Source organism: Sebastes fasciatus, chromosome 24 (assembly GCF_043250625.1).
Source record: "Sebastes fasciatus isolate fSebFas1 chromosome 24, fSebFas1.pri, whole genome shotgun sequence".
In the NCBI taxonomy this organism is placed as follows: domain Eukaryota; kingdom Metazoa; phylum Chordata; class Actinopteri; order Perciformes; family Sebastidae; genus Sebastes; species Sebastes fasciatus.
In genome coordinates this window covers 16,525,821-16,534,976 of record NC_133818.1, presented here as the reverse complement: position 1 = coordinate 16,534,976, position 9,156 = coordinate 16,525,821, and the positions used below count along the sequence as shown (strand labels likewise).

The window sequence follows — 9,156 nt, the reverse complement described above, 5'->3', positions numbered from 1 at the left end:
TGATGGGTTGACCTTTCTACCTACGCAGCTCCAGGTTCCACTTCCTACACTTACTGAGGACAACAACAACCACATACCTGGTTTGCTTCTTCCCAGGCGATGATTTCAGCCCACTCTTTTCTGTAACAACACAAATGGAGTGGAACAATTACACTTAGCGTCAGTTAACTCTCCGAGAATTGTTTTCCTTTTACACGGGTCTTCCTCCGCCCCACAATGTCCACTCTCAAATTATTTTTTGATTTGCTCATTTCACATCTGGGCCTGGACTTACAATTGGATTGTTCTGGCAAAATGGTTTTGTTGATTGTCCACTGGAACGGGTCCCAAAACATCACAATGAGGAACGCAGGTACAAATTGATCAAGATGAGTGCAGCGCTCCGATTGCAAGGCCTGTCCACCTGTAAGCACAGAAGTAACAAGATATTAAGGCAGAGACTCCCCACTACAGGAAGCTTTCTGTACTGAAATATTTATGATCTGATTTTATGTCCTCTTACAGGCTGTCATTAATTTTAATGAAGCTTATTAATTTACATGAAGTTATGTGCATTAATCTCCCAGTATGCTGAGTTTTCTCCCGCTCCTACTCTCCCTAGTTCCTCCACAGGAATTATCTGACCCGATGGCTACAAATAAGATCTGTATTACATTTTGCACTTTGAGGAACAGTCTGAAGTTGGTGTTGAAGTAGCTCTCAGGCTAAGTGCCAAATTCGCAAGTCTACCTCAATGAAATGGCCCGCTGCAGTGGTTACGGTAGGTCGAGACACTGAGGGCTAGCTTTACCGCTAGCGAGCTAAAAATCCTCGTAAATTTTTTTTATTGTATTAGAAACCGCCTACTACATACTGTACTGACATATGCAGTATACAGTACATACTGCGTTCCTCAGTAGTATGCAGTATGAAACGGTTAAAGCAATTTATTTTGCAGTTTGCTAGATCAGGCCCTTTAAACAAGCTCTACTGGACGAAAAAACGAACTCATACCACTATTGAAATATTATCAAAAAATACAACTTTGATTTTTTGGCTTATGTCCTGTTTGTTTACTTTATAAGACACTGCAGGTTTAAACAATTTATTCTAACAGCTCATAGTGAAATAAGACAAATAGCATCATCAATGAGGGGAGACGGTAAATATAAAACATTAAGGCAGCTCTTTCCCTCGCCTCTTCCCTCGCCACTTCCTGCTGCTCTGTAGCCGGTCTGTGTGCGTCACTGGCCGGCTGACGAGAGCGAGCTACGCCCGCTGTGAGCGTGACAGCCTGGCTGGCGAGGTAGCGACCCCGGCAGGTGCTAGCTAGCTGTCACAGCAGTCCGTGGAGCTTCTAAACTCCGAAAACGTTGGAGCAAATGTTCGATTCACCATCCTATATTGTAAAACTGTCAATATTCAAAATTTAGAGAGTTAATTTCTTGTCTCAACATTTTTTAGAAGTGAATTTAATGGTGGAATAGCTACGAAAAATGTTGATAAACAAGCTGTTTTTGGTCGCACGTAACCGCAGCCTGTAAGGCTTTGCTTTGTGGGATACAGCAGGCGAGGTGGAATGGTCCGATGCATACTGGAGAGTTTTTCCAAATCAGTACGACATCCGGGTATTTTTGGCATACTGTAGATTTCTCTTTTGTTTGCATACTGCATACTACATTTTGGCCAAACCTGTACGTACTACTAGTATAGTATGAGGTTTTGAATACAGCCCATAACAGTAATTCATGTATATGTGAGTATATGTAGGTGTAAATGTGTATGTGAATGTCTTTTAAGGAAACTTCAATGATAGTAGTGTTTAACTATAACACAGAATTTCAGAAGTAAAGCAGTATTTTGAGAGCCTGACCAAGATGGAGGGATTCGACAGACCTGAACTCCATTTTGGCTACCAACATTCACCAATTTGTATCTTCTGCCACTCCTCCTCTTTTTATTTTTTTTCCCACAACCTTGTTTCTGCTGCTGTAAATAAATCCAATTTCTGAGACCTTGAAGTGACTCAGTGTGTCTGTGAACTTTGGGAGCCAAAGATGAAGAGCATGTCTCTGATGTGTCTCGTTAGATGTCCTTCCTTTTACAATAGCCTATATTTAGGGGCTGTAATTGCTACACTTGTGGCATAAATAACCTTTAAAACATGTAGGGTCATACATGAAACAATGGTGGTATGATTACGACTGCTCCACCTGAACCTGAACTGTATTACGCTGTTGAGTGGCAGGAAAAAAGCCACACAGACAGGGTCACTTCAAGTGTACAGACCAACTCTATAAAGCATACATCTCCTTTGGGCAGAATCACTCTCCCGTCTGTGTCTGATTCACCCTTCAGGGTGCAATCACTCTTCAGTGCCTTCAATAACTTCCTAGACAGTCGTTTTTCTCTGCCTATCAATGTCAGGCTACACTTCTCTTGGTTTCGCTTAGTTTTGATTTGTCTTGTTGCTTTGATTTGACATAAATTCTCTGCCTTCATCATCTGCTCTCAGTACCAGAGAGCTGTCCACCCCCGTATAATGCAAAATAATGATTTCCTGTTTCTGCTTAAATTTACAGTCCAGGCAGAGTATCTGGCCATGCTGAAAATGTGTAACCCTGTATTGAACATATATGTTTGGTTTTCTGTGGGAATTTCAGTGTAATTTCAAGCTCTAATATCAATATTATATTAACTTTTGTGAATGGGGTCTCTTTGCATTTCCCCTTTGCTCTACAGAGTTTTAGCTCTTTTTAATTTTGGTTTTATGGTCCGCAATTTCACAGTTTGCCCAGCAACAAACAGCAGACAAAGTTAGCAACAAGCTAGCTAGCAAATATAGTGAGGCATTTATGCTAGCAGCTAAAGAGACAGATATTCTTTTCTCAGTGCTTAATATTCATCAATAATCAATATTTACGGAACAAGCTTTACGGTATACAGCCTGTGGGTGTATTATAAGATAATCAAAGTGATGAATCACAGCAAATACATCCATTATTACTGCAGCATACAATTAGCACAGGGGTCTGCAACCTGCGGCTTCGGAGCCACATGTGGCTCTTTAGCTCCTCTCCAGTGGCTCCCTGTGGATTTTTAAAAACATTAGTGGAAATGAATAACTGTTTTCTGTTTACATTTTCATTTTCATTTACCATTGTTGTAGGTTTATGGTACGACGGAGTATCAGGGCCACATTGAGGAAAAAAATTAATCTGAGATTTTGAGAATAAAGTCATAATATTATGAGAATAAAGTCATATTATTACAAGAATAAAGTCATAGGTTTACGAGAAAAAAGTCGTAATAATATGAGAATAAAGTCAGATTATTATGAGAATAAAGTAATAATAATATGAGAATAAAATCGGAATATTATAAAGTAGTAATTTTATGTGTTATTTCCTTTTTTTCTCGTAAAGTTATGACTTTATTCTCTTAATATCACAACATTTTTTCTAGTAATATTATAACTTTATTCTCGTAATATTAAGACATTTTTTCTCGTAATATTGTGACCTTATTCTGTAAATCTCAGATGTTTTTTCCCTCAATGTGGCCCTAATACTCCGTAGTACATTTGCACTTTGGCCCTCACTGCATTAGACTTATATACTATATACTTAGACTATAAACTGTGTTACCATCATCACAATGCTCAAATGTTCTGCGGCTACAGACAGATTTTTGGGGGGGGTTTTTGCCTAAAATGGCTCTTTTGATAGTAAAGGTTGCTGACCCCTGAGCTAGCAGGAAACAGAACCGGATGTGTCATAGCGTCGTGTCTAGAAGGTAACCCGCAAATTGCAGAAACTCTCGCAAGAGTTCATTATGCCGAGGAAAATAACTCTGGATACAGCTATTAGTGACCTTTACAACTTTAAGGACATAATGATTTAAATGAAGGATAAGATAAGATAAGATAAGATAAGATGAACCTTTATTAATCCCCGGAGGGAAATTCAGGTGTCAAAGCAGCAACATCAGCAAACAGAGTGAATCACAGGAGAGGTAAAGGTATACAAAAATTCTAAAGACAATAATAGAGATATAAAAGATACAGAGTGAATGGGTGAACATAGTGTGTACAGTCCGTCAATAAATAAATGTAGTATGTACAATAAATAAATAAATAAATAAATGTAATATAATATATACATATGTGCAGTCAGCAATAAAGTGGTATATAGGATGTATAGTGTAAAGTGAGTGTAAAGTGCGCCAGATAGTGCATGTTTAAATTTCTTAAAAGTCCTAATAGTTGTCATATGGGGGTCAGCCTTGATTGTGGAGCCTGATGGCTACCAGCATGAAGGACTGACCCAGGCGCTTTGTGTTGTGCCGAGGAGGGATGAGTCTGTGGCTGAAGGTGCTCCTCATCTTGACTAGCTCATCATGGAGGGGGTGGAAGGGGTTTTCCAGGATAGCGTTCAGCTTCCTCCTCATCCTGCCCTCTGCCACCACCTCCAGACCGTCCAGCTCAGATCCAACCACAGAGCCAGCCTTCCTCACCAGCCTGTTCAGTCTGTTGGCATCCCTTGTGTTCATGTTACCCCCCCAACATACCACAGCAAAAAAGAGAACACTGGCTACTACAGACTGGTAAAACATCTGCAGCAGCCTATTGCATACATTAAAAGACCTGAGCCTCCTCAGGAAGAACAGTTTGCTCTGTCCCTTCCTGTAGAGGGCCTCGGTGTTATCAGTCAGGTCAAGTCTACTGTTCATATGTACTCCCAGGAACTTGTAGGTGTCCACCACCTCCACCTCCTCCCCTCGGATGGTGATGGGAGTTGGGGGCCTCGTGCTCCGCCGGAAGTCCACCACCAGCTCCTTGGACTTTCCAATGTTGAGCTGGAGGTGATTGTTATCACACCACCCTATGAAGTTCTCCACCAGGGCTCTGTACTCCTCCTCGTTGTCATCTGTGATGCAGCTGACGATGGAGGAGTCATCGGAGAACTTCTGTAGGTGGCATGTACCCGAGTGGAAGCGAAAGTCGGAGGTGTAGGTGGTGAACAGGAAGGGAGACGGCACAGTTCCTTGGGGGGCACCGGTGTTGCTCACCAGCACATCTGACAGGCTGCCCTGCAGTCTGACATACTGTGGTCTGCTGGTGAGGTAGTCCGTAATCCAGGCCACCAGGCCATGATCTACCTGCATCACTGAGAGCTTCTCAGCTAGCCGGAGTGGCAGGATGGTGTTGAAGGCACTGGAGAAGTCAAAGAACAATATTCTTACAGTGCTGTGCGGCCTCTCCAGGTGAGTGTAGGCTCTGTGGAGCATGTAGGTGATGGCATCATCCACACCGATGTTTTCCTGGTATGCAAACTGCAGGGGGTCCCGGAAGTCGCTCACAAGGGGCTTGAGGTGCTGCAGAACCAGTCTCTCAAAGATCTTCATGACGTGTGACGTCAGAGCAACTGGCCTGTAGTCATTGCGGGTGCTGGGGTGTCCCTTCTTGGCCACCGGGACGATGCAGGAGGTCTTCCAGAGCTGGGGAACCTTCTTCAGCCTCAGGGAGAGGCTGAAGAGGTGCTGGAACGCTGCTGCCAGCTCCCCAGCACACGCCTTGAGCACCCTGGGGTTGATGTTGTCTGGTCCCCTGACCTTGTTCACGCTGATCTTTGAGAGCTGCTTCCTCACCTGGCCCCTTGTGATGATCAGGGTGGATGTTGCAATGTCTCCAGGTGCAAAGGACATGCTGTGGATGTGCTCCTCAGGGTAGGTATGGAGGGGGCAAGCTGCTGCTGCCTCCTGGGGATGGGTGCTGGGGGGAGGAGGAGAGGTGTGGAAGGGGGGGGAGGAGGGGAAGGAGAGGTGTGGAGGGGGGGGCACTGGTGTTAGTGAGTGAGGACCCAGGCTGTCCTGCTGAGCTCATGGGGGTTGGTTGGTCAAACCTGTTGAAAAACAGGTTTAGCTCATTTGCATAATTAAGTGTTCGTACTGGCAAGTTGATTTACCTTAAAAATGCTCCTCTGGTTTACAGACTTCTCTTTACACATCCATGGCCACAGACTCAAAATGACGTCACCGCTACCGCAGCGCCATCTAGCGGCGGTTACATACAAAGCAGCACAGAGCCTGTCGTGACGGCAAAAAGAAGCACTTTTAGTAAATACATAAAAGCACCATATTTCAGTCTATGAGCAGCTGCCGCTCTCCCTCAATACTGGAACAAATACACAAATTGTTATAACCTTATTTATTAGTCAGTTAGACATAAAAATGTAGGAAAATGACGTCCAAAGGGGGCGCAACTCTGCGTTTTAGCTCTCAAGGTCTATGGAAAAGAGGCTGGGTGACACGTCATCAACGCGTCATATAGACGGGGTATTGCACATGCGCAGTAAAATCAGGCCTGCACTCGTCGAAATTGAGCCAATTGTAACGCACGACCGCAGTTTGAGTTACACTGCGCATGCGTTGTACCCTTCACCCCAAGACCCGTGTCCTAGCTTCTTTCATAAGCCTTGTTAGCTCGAGTTTTAGCTAGCATCTTTAGCTCTTTCTATTTGGGGTTTTTATGGTCCGCAATTTCACAGTTTTTGGTTCAGTCTCACCTCCCTTATCAAACCTAATGTTCAGAAGCAACAGACAGCTGTTTTCAGGGGAAATAAAAGCTGTGTGAAAGCCACTATAACCAGCCACAGCACCTGATAGCAGACAACGTTAGTTACTAGCTAGCTAGTAGCTAACTGTGGAGCATTCATGCTAGCAGCTTAAGAGACGGATATTTGTCATAAAAGTGTTTAAAAGAGAGTCAATGTTGGACTTACCTTCACATGAAGTACACACCAGGCGTCCAAAAACTCCAACTGAAAGTTAATGTTGCTCTGCGTCTGCTGGTCGTGGTGTAAACCGAAATAGACGACTGTTTGCTAACAACGTAGCCACATGAACTTCATACCGCAAAAACGATAGTGTGGCGTTTACAGCATGTCCGGAAATAACCAGATTCTTCACCAGAGTCAAAGTAGAAATACCACTAAAAATACTCCATTACAGGTAAAAGTCATGAATTCTAAATGTGATTTAGTCAAATTATTATCAGCAAAATGTACTTAAAGTATTACAAAGTAAAAGTATTCATTTCAGTGTTATGGTATAGAGCAGGGGTATACAGTTTTGATATGACTGGGAATGATCAAACATGGAGAATTAAAACAAAATAAAGTTTATTTATTCATTTTTAATTTAATTTCTATTTAATTTAATTTATTTTTAACTTAATTTAATTTATTTTAATGTATTTATTTATTTATCTATGTCTATTTATCTATATCTATTTTTAACTTATTTTAATTAATTAATTAAGTATTTATTTTTAATTTATTTTTTAACTTATTGTAATTTATTTATAATTTATTTTTAACTTATTTTAATGTATTCTAATTTATTTATTCTTTATTCGGATCCCCATTAGCTGCCACCAAGGTAGCAGCTACTCTTCCTGGGGTCCACACACAACAAAAACAACAAATAATATATATGTTTTCTGTGGCACAATCTTATCCGTGCTGATACTTATGGGGAGTTTATTTCACAGTGTTGGAGCTTAAACAGTAAAAGTCCGATCCGTGGAACTTTTAACAGCACTTTTGGTTGCCACATCTGAAGAGTCCTGCCGCAGAAAAGATCAGAAATACATAAAACAGTATCAAACCATGAGGGGCTTTAAAAGCAATCAAAAGACTCAACTAAATTAAACAGAGAAAGAATCTTAAATTAAAGTGTAAAAGGAATACAGGAGATAACTTAAAACCTAAAAGCCCCCAAATATAAAGCAGCAGCAGGCTGAGGGGTTATATAATTCATAGCTGGCCTATGTCTTTGCATTATCAAGGGTCCAAATCCAGCATCGTCTTTGTTGGTTTTCACATCCTCTCTCATCTTTCCTGTCGCTCTCTCCAGTGTGCTCTTCAGCAAAGCAGAAATACTTAAAAACAACAACAACGACGTTGCCTCGCTGCGCCCACGGAGGACTGACATCAGAGTGTTTTAGGTACCTGACAGCTCCCTAATGATTTCTTTTGGCTTTCCCATCCTCGCCTGTCTGCTAGCAAGTAATTATGGCCCAACTCAGCACAGATCAGTCTTTCAGCGCAGCATCGTATGTTTGTGTGCGTGTAGGTGTGTGTCAAAATCACACCTTTGATTAATCCCAGTTATGTGCATGCTTGCACATTAAATGGCACGCCAACCAAAGAAAAAACAACACACACTAAGAAGCCAAAAGAGGATAACACTGAGTGTATTGTTGTTTGAATTTCGGCCAGGCAAAGATCCATGTTTGTGATTATTTTTTTTCTGAAAGCAAGAGACGCTGAATGAAAAATAAATGAATACCTAAAAATCCTCTTTAGTATTGTGCTGTCAGTTTGAGCCAAATGATAGAGGCTCTACTCCTGAATTCACTTCCTTTTCTCTGCTCAGCATTTCTTCTCCCTGTCACATGATTTGCATCTCAGATATTCAGTTGCGCTGACACATCAGCACATAGTATACACAAAACCCACTGTTTGACCATATGCACCCGATTTGACTGTTATCAGACCATTAAATAGGCGTTATCAGTCGCTATACGTACCTTAGATGTGGGTCAGTAGCGGCCTATAACATCTCTTGTTTTCATCCTCCTTGGGAAACGGTCGTGGTTGACGTTAACTTTACTGAGTAGCGACTGACGTGACAAGTGACTCATGTGACTGACGATACTAAGGACTCGTGACTACTGACTCACGGGACTCAGGGGAATGACAATACTAACGAGTCCCGTGACTACTGTCTCACGGGATTGACGATACCAACGAATCACGTAACTAACGAATGATGTGAATAAGCCAACGTTACTTTTAGTTTTACACAGGACACAAACAGCAGTCTCCTGGTTGAAAGTCTTGAATCACATACTGTCACTAAAGGGTGCCTCTGTGAATCAGTTTCGATACCGAGGGGCACTTACCAAATGGTGGTATTTGACAAGTTGGGAGTGAGACCGGGTTGATTTCACACTGTCTATACTACAGCGCCTGACTTCCGCTTCTGCTCCCGTCATAATTACTACGTCACTAGAGGTCGCTGTCGTGTTCTTTTATTTACTCTTTTGGTGATCTACCATGTGAATAGATGATAAAACCTACTAGTCAGCGTAGTAGGCCCCTATTGACCCAT

General features: G+C 42.1%; 1 long non-coding RNA gene across 1 annotated transcript; it reads right to left on the bottom strand.

Moving 5' to 3' along the window:
* Window positions 1-269: 269 nt before the first annotated feature.
* On the bottom strand, window positions 270-6,924 carry LOC141763048 (uncharacterized). Its single transcript, XR_012592978.1, has 3 exons — window positions 6,762-6,924; window positions 5,946-6,066; window positions 270-403 (listed from the first exon to the last, which is right to left on the bottom strand). It is a non-coding gene; the product is annotated as an uncharacterized LOC141763048 (long non-coding RNA).
* Window positions 6,925-9,156: the final 2,232 nt, after the last annotated feature.